Source organism: Bufo gargarizans, chromosome 4, assembly GCF_014858855.1.
Source record: "Bufo gargarizans isolate SCDJY-AF-19 chromosome 4, ASM1485885v1, whole genome shotgun sequence".
Lineage (NCBI taxonomy): Eukaryota > Metazoa > Chordata > Amphibia > Anura > Bufonidae > Bufo > Bufo gargarizans.
The window spans coordinates 281,539,814-281,559,330 of NC_058083.1; positions in this window are offsets into that span (position 1 = coordinate 281,539,814).

Genomic DNA, 19,517 nt, shown 5'->3' on the forward strand with positions numbered 1-19,517 from the left:
ATTTTTTTATTTTTCTGGTGATCGCCTGTCATGTAGGGGCTCATTTTTTGGGGGAAGAGTCTATTTTTATATTGTTACCATTTTTGGGTACATATGATTTTTTGATCACTTAATATTGCAATTTATGGGGCAAGGTGACAAAAAATTGTTGCTTTGGCACAGGATTTTTTTTTTTTTTTTTTTTAGAGCATTCACCTTAGGGGGAAGATCATATGATATTTTCATAGAGCAGGTCATTAGATGCGGCGATACCTAATATGTCTACTTTTTTAAAATTTATTTCTGTTTTACACAATAAAAGGATTTTTGAAAAGATATCATTTTAGTGTCTCCATTTTCTGAAAGCCATATTTTTTTTATTTTTTGGGGCAATTATCTTTGTTATAAGGTGACAAAAATAGCTTTTTGGGCACAGTTTTTAGATATTTTAATAGAGTAGGTAGTTACGGATGTGTTGATACCTAATATGTCTCATTTTTTCTAAATATATTTGTTTTACACAATAAAAGCATTTTTGAAAAATAAACATATTTCATATTTTAGTGTCTCCATTTTCTGAAAGTCATATATTTTTGGGAGATGATTGTGTTATATAGGGGCTCATTTTTTGTGGGATGAGGTGGCAGTTTGATTAGTAGTATTTTATGGTACATATGACTTCTTGATTGCTTGGTATTACAATTTTTGTGATATAAACTGACAGAAAATTGGTACAGTTTTTGTACATTTGTACATTTACAATAATCTGAAGCCCCGACAGGTGTAAAGAAAACAAAGGCATAAAAAAACTGTATTGGGTATTATATATATGCATGGTGAGGGGTGTTAGGAACACATAAAACAAAATGATTTTGGGACAATCTCTTTAATCCCTTAATGCATAATGTGATATAAGTATGGCATTAAGCACCCTTATTTGAAGTTTGAATTTTTTATTTTTTTACACAGTTTTCAGGTTAAATTTATCAGCTACCATGAAGCACGAACCATGAAATTTTACTTTGAGGCAAATTGAATTTATCCAGAAATTTGGATCGAATTCCACTTCATGAATTTCGATTTTCTCATCTCTAATCTCTATAGATCTCTAGATCTCTATTAGGGTGAATAGGACAGGGATTCTAAAGATCTCAAATTCTAGTCCCCTAAGGGGGCTAATAGTTAAATAAAAAGTATAAAAATATAAAAACACAAAGATATTAATAGTTTAAATCACGCTCCCTTTAACAATTTTACATATAAAAATATATAAACCATAAACAAATTTAATATATTAGGTATCGCCACATACAAAAATGTCTGAAATATTAAAACACGCAATTCAACATTTTTTTATTATCTTGTCTCCCCCCAAAAATTGACAACGATCAGTTGTACATTCTACAAAAATGGTACCAATATAAACTACAGTTCGTTATGCAAAAAAACAAGCTCACATACAGCTCTGTAGACTGAAATATAAAAAAGTTATGGCTGTCAGAATATGGCGTAACAAAGAACCAAAGAAAATTTAGATTTTTTGCGAATAGTGAACACCGTGATAGTCAAAACCCCAAAAACCTTGGCAGAATTTGCATTTTTTTTTCAATTTTACCCCGCAAATAAAAAAAAATCTGTTTTCATATACAAGATATGGTAAATTAAATTGTGGCATTAAAAATGCATTTGTCCCACAAAAAAATAAGCCCTCATTTGGCCATGTGGATGGAAAAATAAATCAGTTATGGCTATTGGAATGTGAGGAAAGATAAAAGGAGGAAATGGGAGGAAAGGGATAAAATGGGATAAAAAAAATTAAATGAAAATACGATGCGATAGTTGTTTTGGACTTTCAGTAACATGTCCAGTTGTGTTTTTATCTCATTGTGAAACAGGCCCTTTTTCACCAAAACCTTTTATTTATATACCCCCTGTTGCTTATAGTTAGAGGATGAAATTATGCTTTTATTTTCATAAAGCCTTTAAAGGTATATTCACACGTGACAGACTTGTATACATTTTTGTGACTAAAATCAGGTCCATACAAGCGACAGTGTTTATAGATTTCTGCAAGAACCATTCAGACAAAGAGTAGTCGCAAAAATTATGGTACTGCCATGTATGAATACTGTACCCCTTAACAGTTATAAAGAGCATGAGAGAATTATATTAACACAAATATCAATAAGTGGTTCTAGCCTATGAAATCAATCAATGTTCCCTTGGTGTATTTATTGTATTGTTTTTCGTGTTTTATTGGTTTTCATTGCTCTTTTCAGATTATAAAATTAGTTCTATGGAAAAAAAAACTCTGTTTTTAATATGGAACAAAAAGTGACTGCACTATGTCTTGTATGATATAAATATTATTCCACATTTTCTAAAGGTCATAGTCCATTCTTTAACCTCATTATTTACCTCATATTTTACTTCTTCCAACACTCATTAGTCATTCCTATTCAGTTGAAGTATAACTTCTTACCTCATACAATTTTGATAATACTGTTATATGAAGTGATTTGTTTTTTCAGAGGTGGAATGATTCATATTTCTAATGAATTAGTAAATGGTTCTAACCTTTCAAATACTGTGGCATGATATCAGACAATATTTTCATTAATTTAACACCCTGGACTACAGTATAAGGCCTCTTTCACACTACCGTATGGCTATTTTAGTGTTTTGCAATCAGTTTATCATGTATCCATTGTTCCGTTTTTTTTTTCTGTTCTGTTTCCGTTCCGTTTTTCCGTATGGCATATACAGTAATTACATAGAACAAATTGGGCTGGGCATAACATTTTCAATAGATGGTTCTGCAAAAAACGGAATAGATACGGAAAACATACGGATACATTTCCATATGCATTCCGTTTTTTTTTGCAGACCCATTGACTTTAATGGAGTCACGGAACATGATTTTCGGCCAAATATAGGACATGTTCTATCTTTGCACGGAACAGAGATACGGAAACACGGAAACAGAATGCATACGGAGTACATTCCGTTTTTTTGCTGACCCATTGAAATGAATGGTTCCGTATACGGACCGTATACGTAACGCAAAAAAAGGCCTGCAAAACGGAAAAAAAAAAATTGTAGTGTGAAAGAGGCCTTAGAGTAACACTTCCTTGCTTTGATATTTTAGAATAGTGAATAAGGTTAATGTAAATTTCTCAACAAATATGGGGTAGTAGAGGTGTTACTTCACACTTTCTTGATGGTTTGGGGTGTCAACTAATTGCATTCCCTATGCAATAACAATTCTGGATAATCTATTCTTATGACTCTACAATGTACAGTTTGTTTATTATTCCTGCTGAAAGTCATGAATGAATTACTCACAGTTTGAGGTGACGGTCCAGATGAATGTTACCAGTTAAGGGAGGGGGTGTCCCTGCACAGTCTGGCACTGACAAAACTGATTGGATAGTGTCCTTCCCAGCACATAGACTATTCTCTAGCACACATCTAACTAGTAACACCGATCTGGACCTTCACAGCAAACTGCAAATAATTAGTAAATAACTTCTAGCAGGAATAATAAATGAATGGCAAAGCGTACATTTATAAGAATAGATGCTCCCGAACTGTTATTGCAACAGGGATGCAAGTAGTTATCAGGGGAGGTTATACAGTAGGTCCTCTTTATTGATACCAGTCCTAGTAGTCTGGAGTAATTAAAGGGTTAATGCTTGTTTCTCAGTGCACCCTCTTTCTCCCTCTAAGGCCTCATGCACACGGCCATTGTTGGCCGGTGCCTGTATTGCGGCGTGCAAACAGCATTAATGGGTTCACAATCTGGAAGGCGCTGTGCGGAAAAGAGGCATACTGTCAGTACCATTGCACCACATGCACTACTTTTTTGCAGTGCGCAGACACCATTCAAGTGAGAGCGGCCCTCGGTGCAGTGAAATTTGCAGTCTGTAGCACGGGAACAGACCATAGAGCTGCTGTATGAGGACGCAGGACCCTCTCACTTGAATGGTGTCTGCGCACAGCAAAAAAGTAGTGCATGCGGTGCAAAGGTACGCCTCTGTTCCGCACCGCACCTTCTAGCTTGCTAACCCATTAATGCTGTTTGCGTGCCGCAATACAGGCACCAGCTAATAATGTCCTTGTGCATGAGGCCTTAAAGACATGCCTTGAGCTAATCTGCATGAGGATCAACAACTATTATTGCTGTTAAAAATACAGGAACCCCAAAGGGCCTATTACAGTCATTGAGGTTCAGCAGAGTCTGAACAATGCCTCTGTTTGTTTTATCCTATAACACAAATTTGTTTTTTATTTTTAACTTTTTATTACAGTTATTTAAAGGCTATGAACACCTTTGGTAGCATTTTTACAGGTAAATGGATGTACTTTTTAGCGAAAATAAATGTAACAAAAAAATTCAGTTTGTCTTTGCAGCCTGTATGTGTTCTCATACATTGCAGGCTGCTCAGTCCCGCTCCATGTAAAATCAGTCAAGGTCTCTAATGAGAAGGGCTACAGATAATGTCTATGTTTTGAAAACTGTCTAGTATGCCAATCTTATTAATGGCGTGTCACAATTTTGACACAAAATTTTGGTGTAAGGTAAGCCAGAGAGGTGGCATGAGAAAGTGCGTGTAAGATGTTAATCAAGATGTGTCATATTTGGAGCATCTGCTGCCTGCCTCTTTTAATTCTAAGATGTCTCAAAGATAAGAAATATGCCCCACAGATTTTTTTCAGACTAGCCTATGAGGATCCCACAGATAATAGTTGTCAGGGTGCTATAATAAGAATATTCTTATTCATAATATTGCTATAATAAATAATAATACATTATTTTATGACATATATTATAAATGAATCAAATACAATGTTTAATGTACTCTAGCACAAGTATTGATTATTTACAATACATTTAACCTGCTTATCTTTGGAAGTAAAGTTGCATATCTGTCTATGGGACATTTACTAACCTACTTACACCACTTTTGTGGTGTTAATAGGTTCCATATTTTGTCATATGCCATTTGTGCAGCAAAATGTGCTACATTTCCTCCTTTATGCTACTTTTCAGAAGTGGTGAGAAAAGGGCTGTGCCCCAGGTGGGGAGTGGGCAGCCCCACCATATTTATGCAGTTTTCTGGCATGAAAAATACTTCAATCTATGGCAGCTAGGAGGCTACTGTAGATTTTAGTGTGTCACACAGCATGGCCAGAAGATATGCCAAATATATGAGAGGCATGTGTATCTGCTAGTGTTAAACGAGCACCATAGTGCTCGGGGGATCAGGCCGAACAGATTGGGATGCTTGGGTGCTCGGTAGAATGGAAGTCAAAGGGAGGACCAGAGCATTAAACCAAATTTAGTGCCTTTATTTGGAATGGTAAAAAATCTAGACTTTCTCTTTCTCTTCTCTCTAAGCCAGTACAGACTGGAGGGGTAGGTCTTTAAGACCCATAACTATATGGCAAAGCAATACTTTTGTCTAGAGTGGTGGAATGGCTACGAAATAACCCGAACAAATTATGGGTCCCCCTAGAACAACACTTAATGGGTAGATCTCTGCATTCCCTTCTATTGGGAAATCCAAGCCCACCTTCTATACCCTTATCCTCATACCCAATACTTCGGGCTTCTTCTAGTTAGTGATGTAGTTGGTACACACCCCCCCCCCCCCCCATTAGGATAGATTCCACCCCACGGGAACTACGGAACTCATCTATTCCCATAACTTCCTTCTTAGAACCTTCTGGTAAAATTATGGGGGTTAACGGGATGAGGGAGATCCTAAATTCCAAACCTTGCGGTCTGCCTCTAATCCCCTACCTTAGATCATTTTTGCTCAGCAACACACTAAGAGGCGATCTATTTCGGCCGTTTATATGGTTTGAATCCTTAATTGTAGACTTGAAGCCACCTAAAAAGTTAGTGTTACAACTATACAATAGATTGAGATCTAGTCCCTTACTTATTAAACCAGCATTCATTTGAAATTGGGAGAACGATATAGGTAGGGAATTTCCCCTTCTTACTCTCCCCAACCTCTTCCTGTAAACTCCTCACAAGGTGGGACATTACACCAGACAGGTCCTGCCTTTTATCTGAGGGGGCTTCGGACAGATGTTGGAGATGTCATGGAGACAGGGGAACGTTTATCCACATCTGGTGGGAATGTCCTTTAATAAAGAAATGGTGGAGAGACATCTTATATCAGCAATCAAATTTGCTATACATCCATACAGGCCTCGCCCACCAAAGCCTTACTTTCTCACTTTGATGGGGAGGAACTAACTCCTCCTCCCTACATTTTCAAACAGCTGATTACAGCGGCCCGGCTAATGATCCCAAAATTCTGGTTGCAAACATCCCTTCCACCAATAGAAGAGTGGAAACAGAAGATAGATCAGCTCTTTTGTTTTGAAGAAATGTCTGCATGGGAGTCCCGAACCCACTTACGATTCTTGAAACAATGGCACTTGTGGTCTGCATACAGATTTTCTACATCCCCCAATTAACCAATTCGCTAGATCAGCTCCTCTCCACCTTCACTTCCCCTATTAATCCAATTGGAATCCTCTCATCTCTTGGAGCCGCCTCCTTTTCCCCAAGCTAGCAGCTACCAATGAAGATTATTATTTTTTGATTTGCATGCTATGTATATGCTGGTTGAGAAATTCTATTCTGTCATTAGCTTATGCATATTACCATATTTGTATTGCTAAATACTGTAACTCAGGTTGTTCATGCCTATGTATAAACCTAGTACTGTTTTTCTGTTAACATGTTTCCTATTTGAAAAAAAAAAAAAGAAAAAAAAAAAGAAAACATTTGGAGCAAAGGCCTGCTGATCTGACCATCTAAAATATTATGGGTGAGGGCCTGCTGCCGCTTTAGTGACTGTAGAAAACCTGGGGCCGATCGCACATCCCCGTGATGGCAACAATCCATTTGGATGTCTGCCCTATCAACTTTCGTTATTTTCAGTGCCAACCACGGTGACCACGGGTAACGGGGAATTAGTGTTCGATTACGGAGAGGGAGCCAGAGACACGACACATCCAAGCAAGGCAGCATGTGTGCAAATGACCTATTAGGTGTAATTAGGTGAGGGCCTGCAGGTGAACTGACAATGTAAAAGATTGTAGGTGAGGGCCTGCTGGGGAGCTGACCCTCTAAAAGATTGTAGGTGAGGGCCTGCAGGTGATTTGATCCTCTAAAAAATCATATGTGAGCACCTGCTGCTGAGCTGACCCTCTAAAACATTATGGTTGAGGGCTTGTTGCTGAGCTGACCATTTAAAACATTATGGGAGAGTGCCTGCTGCTTAGCTGACCATTGAAAACATTTAGGGCCAGATTTATCATTACTCTGACAGCTCACTCCACTTTAACATATGGCTAAAGTCAGTTTTAGCCAAGTCAGATTTATGAACGGCCCTTTAAGACTGTAATAAATGTGGTTTGACGGTAGCAGTTTATCCGTCAGTAAGCAGCTTTACAAAAGTCGCACATCTTTACGAAAAAGTTGCACGTTTTTATGAAAAAGTCGCATGTTCTATTAAAAAGTCTCATAAGATAAGCATGGTCCTCACTGGAGTGAAATTGAGACTATTTTGCGACTTTTTTGCAACTTTTTTATGACTTTAAATAGTCCCAATAGTAAATCTGTCTAGAGATTCATTTACATAAGAAAACACGCCCACTTTCAGAAAACTGGCGAGCATAGTGCAGAGCAGAAAAAAGTCGCAAATTTGTGCACAGTTTTAGCATTTGGGACTTTTTGGGGACTTTTTCACTCCATTATTCTGACCTGAGCTAATGATAAATGTGGCCCTTAGTGTTTAAGGCAGGCCGGGTCTCCTGAATACTTCAGCTAGGAATAATGGAATAGGACTCAGTTTCTATTTTGTTGGTTTTCAGAAATGGGGCCATGATTAAGAGGGACGGCCGGTGTCACCTGCATTGCGACGCTAGAGGTGAAATTCTTGGACCGGCGCAAGACGAACCAAAGTAAAAGCATTTGCCCAAAATGTTTTCATTAATGAAAAACAAAAGTTGGAGGTTCAAAGATGATTAGATACAGTTGAAGTTCCGACCATAAACGATTACGACCCACGATCCGGCAGCGTTATTCCCATGACCAGGCGAGCTACTTCTGGGAAACCAAAGTCTTTGGGTTCCGGGGGGAGTATGTTTCAAAGCTGACAAAGTACACTGTATGTCACAGATATATTTTTGAAGCGCACACTTTACACTGCAGATGTGGCCCTGGTAAGGTCACTGTCAGAAGCTGACACATCTATGAAAAATGACATTGTATGTCACAGATACATTTTTGAAGTGCACACTTAACACTTCAGATGCGGCCCTGGTAAGGTCACTGTCAGAAGCAGACAACGTCTATTGAAAAATTTCACTGGATGTCACTGATATTTTTGGGATGCGCACACTTTACACAGGAGAAGTGGCGCAGCTAATCTCACTGTCCGCAGCGGACACCATCTATTGAAAAAGTACACTGGATGTCACTGATATTTTTTTATGCGCACACTTTACATAGGAGATGTGGCGCGGATAATTCAACTGTCCGCAGCGGATACCGTCTATGGAAAAAGTACACTGGATGTCACTGATATTTTAGGGATGCGCACACTTTACACAGAAGATGTGGCGCAGCTAATGTCACTGTCCGCAGCAGACACCATCTATTGAAAAAGTACACTGGATGTCACAGATATTTTTTGGATGTGCTCACTTTACACTGGAGATGTGACGTGGATAATTCAACTGTCCACAGCGAACACCGTCTACGGGAAAAGTACACTTGACGTCACTGATATTTTAGGGATGCGCACACTTTACACTGGAGATGTGACGCAGCTAATCTCACTGTCCACAGCAGACACCATCTATTGAAAAAGTACACTGGATGTCACAGATATTTTTTGGATGTGCACACTTTACATAGGAGATGTGACGTGGATAATTCAACTGTCCACAGCGAACACCGTCTACGGAAAAAGTACACTTGACGTCACTGATATTTTAGGGATGTGCACACTTTACACTGGAGATGTGGCGTGAATAATTTAACTGTCCACAGCAGCCTATTGCATGGTATTTAGCGCAGGATGCTTTCTGCTGTCACATACAATAGTCCTTAAAAGGACTTTTGGGTCTCTGAAAAGTTTTTTTGCATAAAAATCTTCCTATTACACTCCCTATACTCTCTGTCCCTTCCTATGCACAGCTCTTCCTAACACTGAGCAATTTAGCGCAGGTTGTGCTACAAACATACTGTATTTTTAGTTTTATAAGACGCCCTTTTTTTCCCTAGAGGGAAAAAGTCACTACGTCTTATAAAACGAATGCGAGGGAAATTAGGTGGCTCAGGAGCTAACAGCTAACTAACAGCTCCTGAGCCTGCCATTAGACTATTGGGCGGGCTGGTGGCTCCACTGAAGGCTTCTGCCTCCAGCCTGTGCTTCCTCAGCAAGACCGCACGTCCAGTGCGCACCCAGGATCGGCGCTCAAAGCCTGCAGCTTTTCCCCCCTGTCCCCTCCTCCAGCCACCAGCCTACGCGTCCGGTGCACACTCCGGGCCGGAGCACGCAGCTCCAGTAACTGAAAACTTTTCCCCCCTCGTCCAGCCGCCAGCCCGCACGTCCGCACCTGAGACTGGAGCCCGCAGCTCCAGTAAGTATAAACTTCTTCCCCTGTCCTCTCCTCCAGCTGATGCCGGGGGATCCCCGGGCACTGACCTGAGCTCCAGGATCCCGTGTGCACTTCTCGTCCATGTGCTTGATGCCTGTCACACTGTGCACTCCAGCTCCTCTGTTATTGTGCCTGCCAGCCCTGCTGCTCAATGCTCATACACCACCCATGTACTGCAGTGTATAAGTGGATTTTTATGGATGAGGGGGGGTTATAGTCATATTTAATATAAACACTGTCCAGGGACTGTTCTGTAATTGGCATGTGTGTATAATAAATATGACTATAACCCCCCTCATCCATAGGAATCCACCCATGTACTGCAGTATATAAGTGGATTCCTATAGATGAGGGGGGTTATAGTCATATTTAATATAAACACATGCCAATTACAGAACAGTCCCTGGATAGTGTTTATATTTAATCTGACTATAACTCCCCAAATCCTTGAGAATACACCAATGTACAGTACCTACAGTACATCAGTGTATTCTTTAGGATGATGGGTGTTATAATCACATAGGTGTCATCCACAGAACCCTTATAACAGTGTGTCATCTACAGATCCCCATGACAGTGACATCCACAGATCCCCCATAACAGTGTCATCAGCAGATCCTGTCCATAACAGTGTCATCCACAGATCCCCCATAATAGTGTAATCCACAGATTCCCCCATAACATTGCATCAATCACAGATTCCCTCCATAGCAATGTCATCCACACATCCCCCATAATAGTGTCATCCACAGACCACCATTAGTTCAAAACCCACCAAAAGCACACTTTTTGGCTAAAAATATTTATTTTCTTATTTTCCTCTTCAAAAACCTAGGTGCATCTTATAAAGCGAAAAATACGGTATATTGCTGCTGTCACACACAATAGTCCTTACAAGGACTTTTGGGTCTCTGAAATGTTTACACTCCTACACTCTGTCCCTTCCTATGCTCAGGTATCCCTGACTACAAATGAGCCGAAAATGCGCCAGCACCCGATGATGTGTTCCGGCCAGCCAATCACTGTAATGCCAGTAGCCAACATGGCTACTAGCATAACAGTGAGGGCAGCACTTAACTGCACGTTTATTGGTGTCGTAGCAGCCAAGAAACATGCGGAGAGGAGACTCGAGCATGGCGCTCGAGCACATGCGGTACTCGGCCGAGTACCGCCATGTGCCGAGCATCGAGACGCTCAAGCCAAACAGGTGTTCAGCTGAGCATGCTTGATCATTACTAGTATGTGCATAAATTTGGCCCATCCTCCAGCAGCCGAGGGGGATCAAGACCGGAGTATAATATGCCGTTCTTGATAAATGTCCCCCTATATGTTTCCATTAAGTGTAAAATGCATCGTATGTTGTATGTAGTTTAATTAACTGATACAAAAATATGGAGAAATCCAGCTTTCAAAAAATCCATAGTTTATTTATTGTATGCAAAAAGAAATAAATGCAAACACTTTTTTATCTTTTTGCATAAATTATTTTTATGGAAGCTAGATTTCTTCATATTTTTGTGCAAGATTGGTACATAGGTGTTATCTGTGCTTCTGGGAATTACCCACAGGCGAGCTGGACTTATGCTTTATATTTTTACTTTAATAAATTCCTTCTTGGGAATTTCTGTTGTAAATGTATTACATAGTCTGCATACAGAAATTAAAGTAATATAATTTTTATTTAAAGAGGTTCGGTCACCAAGATTAACCCTATTAAAGAGGACTTGTCACTGCTCCTGACATGCCTGTTTTAATAGCTACATGCATTCCCCGTGTAATAATGATTCTGGAGCATCTATTCTTATGACTATATTGTGCCCATACTTTATCATTTCTACTAGAAGTTATGAATGAATTGCTAGCAATCTGCAGTACTGGTACAGAGGGGTGGTAACTAGTTGGGGAATGTCCCTGTACAGACTAACTCTATCCAGTTCAGTGCTGCCATTGTCCGACTGTGCATCTACACCCCCTCAACTTGTTACCAACCCTCTATACCCTTACTACAGACTGCTAGCAATTCATTCATATCTTCTACTTGAAATAAACAAAGAGCCATAACAATAGATGCACGAGAATTGGTATTACATGGGGAATGCATGCAGCTATTAAAACAGGCAGATCAGAAGTGGTTACAGATCCTCTTTAAACCAGACACACTGCCTGGTGGGGCTCATCATGCTGATTAAAACAATTGTTAACCCCATAAGAAATGAGGAGAACACTCATATAAAATATATGAAGTTTATTAAGACATAAAGTAAGCATACAATAACATAAGGCACAAGGTACTGGGAGGAAGGGGCGCCCCATGTATCAGAGCCACAAACCCTCACCCTCACATATACCGTACTGACAGGGGAACGTGCCAGAAATACAGGGTGCTGAGTGACACTTAAATGGGTGAGATGTAAACTCACCCAGAGTAACATATAACATTTTTTTTTTTTTTTTTTTTGGGATTATAGTAATTTATGCTAGACCCCAGTGTATCTATGCACTTTATTCAAGGTTTCTTATTGGTTGGTCTAACTGATTAAAACAATTGTGTCTGTATGTTAAATAGCTGCAGAGACAGCTAAGTTTGAATTCATAAGCAAATGAGCAAGTTGGAGCACCAGAAGGTGGGGCTGACCTCTTTGAGCACTGCATTGCAACACCCTCTGTGCTCTGCATGCTGCCCCCTCCCCTTTATTGACAGAGCTAGACATAAGCATGCTGAGGGCAAAGCCATTTCCTAGCATTTACAGATCATGTACCGTATGTACTCTACATGCAAAACCGAGCACTTAGCACCAAGCTGTAGCATTACCATCTAGAGATGCACATGTTTTCTATGCTTATAAGTAGAGTTGAGCAGACACCTGGATGTTCGGGTTCAACGGGTTCGGCCGAACTTCACAAAAAAGATCGAGTTTGGGACCCAAACTTGACCCGAACTTGACCCCGAACTCTATTGAAGTCCATGGGGACCCAAACTTTTGAGCACTAAAATGGCTCTAAAAAAGTCATGGAAAGGGCTAGAGGGCTGCAAATGGCAGTGAAATTTGGTTAAGAGAATGGCAAGTGCTCTGCAAACAAATGTGGATAGAGAAATAACTTAAAATAATATAAAATACATAAAAATAAAAACATAATAATCTTGATCTAGGAGGAGGAGGTACATATGGAGTAGAAGGTTGAGGAGGCGGTGGATGTGGCGGTGTAGGTGGAAGCGGCGGTGGAGGAGGAGGAGTAGGCAGCCATCACTGGTTTTTGGTTTCACATTTTTATTTTATTTTTGTTTAAATTAGGGTACACCCCAAAACATTAGGAAATATAACCTGTGATGCCCCCCCCCCCCCCCCGGCCAGCACCTCCAAGGCATAATGGGCAAGCTCAGGCCATGTGCCCAATTTGGAGACCCAGAAGTTAAAGGGGGCAGACCCATCAGTCAGTACATGTAGGCGTGTACAAATAATCAGATAGTAGCAGGCACACTTACAAATGAAGTAGGTATTAATATCTAAGATTTATTAAATTAGTACACACGTAATTGTGCACACATACTGCTCAACCATGTCGCACATCCCCATGACGTTCACGATACAATTGGATATCTTCTCTATCAACATTCGATGTTCTTTTCTGCGCCTACCATGGTGATCACGGGTAGCGAGGAATCAGGGTTCCAGGCCAGAGATATAGCCTGAGAAAGGGATACCACATCCAAGGGAGGTCAATGAATGAAATTAAATGTGATCGAGGGGAAATGTGGGACAAATTATTGAAGCACAAGCTTCCAAGTAAAGGATGGGGCACGCGGCAATTACCCACTCCCGACTCGGGGAGGTAGTGACGATAAATAACAATACAGGACTCTTAAGATGCCCTGTTATTGGATTAGAAAATTACAGGGAATATCACTGGGGTATTTTGGATTTGGAAACGTTAGAGAGGAGAAGCCCTGCTGCCGCTTTGTTGACTCTAGATAACTTCTGCCTTTTCCCCGTTCTCGTTACGTCCACGAACCAATTGGATATCTTCTCTATAAACTTTCGATGTTCTTTTCTGCACCTACCATGGTGATCACGGGTAGTGGGGAATAAGGGTTCCACACCGGAGAGGGACCGGAAGAAAGGGATAACACATCCAGGGGAGGTCAATGGCTGAAATGTGATAAAGCGGAAATGTGGGACAAGTTGTTTAAGCGGAAGGATCGAATGAAAGGAGGGGGCGCACATCAACTAAAGATGAATTTTAGAAACTTAAGTCCATGTCACCTATGTAGAGCAGGGATTTTTCATAGACAAAAATGGGTTAATGTCACCCACCAATGGAACAGACGATTTTTAAAAATTTCGGTCCTTGTCAACTATGCAGAGCAGGGGTTTATTCACAGCAAAACTGTGTTCATGTCACCCACCAATTCAACAGACGATTTTACAAAAATTAGGTCCCTGTCACCTATGCAGAGCAGGGATTTGTATATGGCAAAATTGGTAAAATGTCACCTGACAATGTAACAGACGATTTTTTTTAAATTTAGGTCCATGTCACCTATCCAGAGCAGGGGTTTATTCATGGTAAAAATGGTAAAATGTCACCCAAGAATGTAACAGACGCTTTTGCACCCTGCATGACCTTGATTCCATGTGGGGTCTAGTATCTCATCATCCTCAACATCATCTTCCACCCAATTTTTACCCCTGCTATTCATTTCGGTCTGCAGACTGCAGAAAGCCGTAGAGGTTGGCACCTGTGTTTTGTCATCATCAGAGAGATGCTGATGGTGGTCTTCCAATGTCCTCATCCTGAAACATAAGTGGTTGGGCATCAGTACACTCAATCTCTTCCACTTCTGCGGTAGGGCTATGTGGATGGCCCTGTGAAACCCTGCTAGCAGAGTCATCAAAAAGCAGAAGAGACTGCTCCATGACTTGGGCTCAGACTGCTTGGCTGATTTGCAAGGGGGGTGAGGTGAAAGACTGATGGACATGGGCTGCAGGTGCCAATTCTGATCTTTCAGCAGGAGACTGGGTGGGAGACAATGTGAAGGAACTGGAGGCAATGTCAGCCACCCAATCTACTATCACCTGTACTTATTCTGGCCTCACCATTCATAGATCCGCATTTGTCCCTACCAAATAACGCTGATGGTTCTGTCGCCTACTCGCACCTGAGGAAGGGGTTTCACTTGTGCGTGTAGCTGGCACAGATCGACCATGTCCTCTCCCTGCAACAGGAGCTCCACCAGCTGCACCACAACCTGGGCCACATCCCTTATTTGAGCTCTCCTCATTCTTTGCATTCACCCACCAAACTAACTGATGGTTTATGTCAGACAACAATGTAACCGCCAATAGTCAACAATTAAGTTCACTGAGAGTAAGGCAGTACGGGTGTCATAAAGTGGAAACATTTATTGAGGTATACAATTACTTCACGGTCTCAAAAAATGTTAATTCGTCAACCAGCAATGTAACTGCAGTATTGACTGGTTGTATTTGACTGTGACAAATGCAGCAAAGGCCCCAAATGTATTATCTTGTACAAAATAGGCGTTTTTTTTAAACCAGAATATAACAGCAGTATCTAACGCTTGTATTGGACTGTCAGAAATGCAGCAAAGGCCCCAAATGTACTGTCTTGCACAAAATCTGTGTTTTTTTAAATCCTGAATACAACTGCAGTATTTAAAGCTTGTATTTGACTGTGATAAATGCAGCAAAGGCCCCAAATGTAATGTCTTGCACAAAATGGGTGTTTTTTTAAGCCAGAATATAACAGCAGTATCTAACACTTGCATTGGACTGTCAGAAATGCAGCAAAGGCCCCAAATGTAGTGTCTTGCACAATTTTTTTTATTTTTGTTTAATACCAGATTATAATAGCAGTATCTAACTCTTGTATTGGACTGTGACTAATGCAGCAAAGGCCCAAAATGTATTATTCTGCACAAAATGGGTGTTTTTTAAACCCAGAGTATAATTGCAGTATTTAAAGCTTTTATTTGACTGTCACAAATGCAGGAAAGGCCCCAAATGTAATGTCTTGCATAAAATTGGTGTTTTTTTTTGTTTTTTTTAAACGGAATATAACAGCAGTATCTAACACTTGCATTTGACTGTGACAAATGCAGCAAAGGCCCCAGATGTAGGGTCTTGCACAAAATGCGTGATTTTTTTAAACCCAGAATATAACTGCAGTATTTAAGGCTTGTATTGGACTGTCAGAAATGCAGCAAAGGCCGCAAATGTATTATCATGCACAAAATGGGTGTTTTTTTTTTTTAAACTAGAATATAACAGCAGTATCTAACTCTTATATTTGACTGTCACAAATGCAACAAAGGCTGAAAATGTATTATCTTGCCCAAAATTGTTGCTTTTTTTATACAAGAATATAACAACAGTATCTAACGCTTGTAAAATGGTGCACTGCACCTTCAAAACAAAATTGCTTTAGATCGCAGAGTTAACAAGCACTTCTGATAACAGATTCTTTCCTATTCTCTCCCTCACAGCAGCAGTATCCTATCCCTACACTAGTAAGAGCAGAGTGACTTGCAGCGCTACGTGACTCCAGCTTATATAGATGGGTCACATGCTGCACTGGTCAATCACAGCCATTCCCTTAGTAGGCATGGCTGTGATGGCTTCTAAGCGCACAAGAGTTAAACGCTTGTTGATTGGCTGCTCTGCAGCCTTTCAAAAAGCACCATTACATTTCCAAACACTGAACTCAAACCCGAAATTTTACTGAAAAGTTTGGGTTCGGGTCCGGAATCCAAAAAACCTAAAGTTCGGTACGAAGCCGAACTTTACAGTTCTGGTTCGCTCAACCCTACTTATAAGCTAAGATTATTACTGGTGTCTTTATAGTCATATATTGAGCTTGTAATAAGGCAGTAATATGAATATTAGCTTTTTGAGTATATCTCATAGGGTATTTGATATGTACATGCTAGGACACTGCTCTGCCCTCAGTATGTTGATGTCTAGCCCTGTCAATCAATGGGAGGGGGATTGTGCAAAGCACAGGGGGTGTTACAAAGCAGTGCTCAAAGAATTCATACTCGCCCTCTGGTGCTTGAACTTGTTAATTTGCATATTAATAAAATTGCAGATTTCTCTGCAGCTGTTAAGGATACAGACAAAGTAAAGGTATTGTTTTAATTAGCATGATGAGCCCCACCAGCAGTATGTGTTTAATAGGGTTGATCCTGGTGACAGAGCCTCAGCTCAACCTCTTCCCTGTGGAAAGTTCCAACTGTGCTTTCAGATGGATATTTAGAAACAAAATTGCATAAAAAGAGTCAATGTATAAAAACAAAAGAATTTAACTGCATTGTGTACTGCACTTTCCTGAGAAATCCCCATACTACAGTTGTGGTATAAGTGCCTCAGCTATTTTACCTGGAAGGTGGCATAGATTTTCCTTCCTTCATTTTTTTCTGTTTGAAACAGAAACACTTCAGGTGGCAAGGCAATCTTTGTTGATGGTGACCACTAATCACTGCTATTTCCAACAGTAACCAGAGTGTAAAATTGTGTTTAATGTTCCCTGCTGTTGATTTGAAGTTTTAGTTTGCTTCTATCTGTGTGTCCGCTTCTTGTTAAAAGGTAAAATAAGTTCAGCAGTTTGATTCTGACTGAGGAAATGCTCTCTGACAAATTGCTACAAGCATTCTTTGAGCAAATACATCATATCAAACACCTAGATCCATTTTGTTGACAAGCAAAATTATTGTAAAATCATTTAAGCATCACAAAATATTCTTCAAAAGTGCTTAGTCATGCTGGTGGAGATAAAAAAAAAAGAAAAGAAAAACTCAGCATGATTTTTGTATTTCGAAGTGGGGATTACAAATGCTACTGTAAAATATGAAATAAGGGCTTGAAAGTTGTCTCTTTAGCATTTATTAAAGGATAAGTGAGCACAAGCTTTTAAACTTAACCAGCTTAGAAAACCACCACATATGGATATCCGCCATGGACTGAAATTAATTCCAACTCCAGGAAAGTGTAAGCTAGAGTAGATGTTCACATCTGATAACATGTTTATCCAAATTGACTGAAAGAAACCCCTTTTTCTTTGATTTACTTGTATTTCTTTGTTTGCTACACATTGGGAGAGTTAGGCCTCTTTCACACGGGCATCATGTTTTTGGCCCGAATAAGATACGGGTGCGTTGCGGGAAAATGCACAATTTTTTTGCGTGAGTGCAAAACATTGTAATGCGTTTTGCACGAGCATGAGAAAAATTGGCATGTTTGGTACCCAGACCCTAACCCGGACTTCTTCACAGAAGTTCGGGTTTGGGTTCGGTGTTGTATAGATTGTATTATTTTCCCTTATAACATGGTTATAAGGGAAAATAATAGCATTCTTAATACAGAATGCATAGTACAATAGGGCTGGAGGGGTTAAAAGAATAAAATAAAATAATTTAACTCACCTTAATCCACTTGCTCACGCAGCCAGGCTTCTCTTCTGTCTTCTTCTTTGAGGAATAGGACCTTTGATGACGTCACTGTGCTTATCACATGGTCCATCACATGATCTTTTACCATGGTGATGGATCATGTGATGACCATGTGATGACCGCAGTGACGTCACCACAGGTCCTTTTCCTGTGCACAACAAAGATGAAGACAGAAGAGATGCTGGCTGCGCAAGCAAGTGGATTAAGGTGAGTTAAATTATTATTATTTTTTTGAACCCCTCCAGGCCTATTGTACTATGCATTCTGTATTAAGAATGCTATTAGTTTACCTTATAACCATGTTATAAGGGAAAATAATAAAGATCGGGTCCCCACTCGTAGAGCACAGTTCACACATGGACATCATATGCAGCTTTCCTCAGCCAACCTCAATACAGCAGCCTCCAGGCTGTGACAATTCCAGTAACTTTTGGGGGAGTGTGGCCCAGTAGTCCTCCAGACGCTGGCCGTGCAACCCTCGTTCTCTAGGCGTCGCTAGGTCCCCCAAACTTCAGGCTATTCAAAGCCTTGTGGCCCCTCAGTCCTCCTGACTGAGACCACACACAGAGCCTCTGCTTCACAAACAGTCTCGCTCTCCATTTTCAGACTTACACACTGGGAGGCGCTTTATACCAGACTGAGCACCTCCAGCTGGTCTCACCTGTGGTGGACTAGGGGTGTGGACCGCACTATCCACCCGTTCCTTGCCTCTCACCTCTTTGAGATCTGTCAGTATCTCACATACACTCCCCTTTGTTCAAGCCCATAGGGGTGAACACTAGCATCAAACCCAGATGCTCATGAACGGGCATCAACCTGGCCTACAGTCTTCCCCTTATTCTGCCAGACCCAGGACAACAGCGCTTGGTTTGTCACCCTCATGAGTTTATTACAGAGCTGACAAGGCCTCTGGGATTTTCTTGCCAATCTCATGAGCAGGCACTGTCTTTTTATATTTCCTGGCTTCTGCACAGGCCCCTCATGTCCTTTCTTGGACTGCGGCAACTCTTGACTGAACTGGACTCAGTCATGGTTGTATCCCAACCCTTTCTCTTTTGCCTTGCGGGGCTCTTTCAGCAGAGCAGATTTCTTAGGACTTGCTCCTTTTCCACGCATCTGGACCACTTTCTTCTCCTTATTCTCAGCAGGGGTTTCTTCGAGTTTGGGGCCAACTTCAGAGTCCTCTGCGTCTTCAGTGGCTTTTTCTACTTCAGCATTCGCTCCTTCCGCCCTAACCATGGTCTCTGGAATATTAGCCTTAGCTTCTTTGGCCTTTATTTCTTTGGAGTCTCATTTACTTTATTAGCCTTTTCATCCTTCATGGACATGGCATCATAGAAACATAGAAACATAGAATGTGTCGGCAGATAAGAACCAT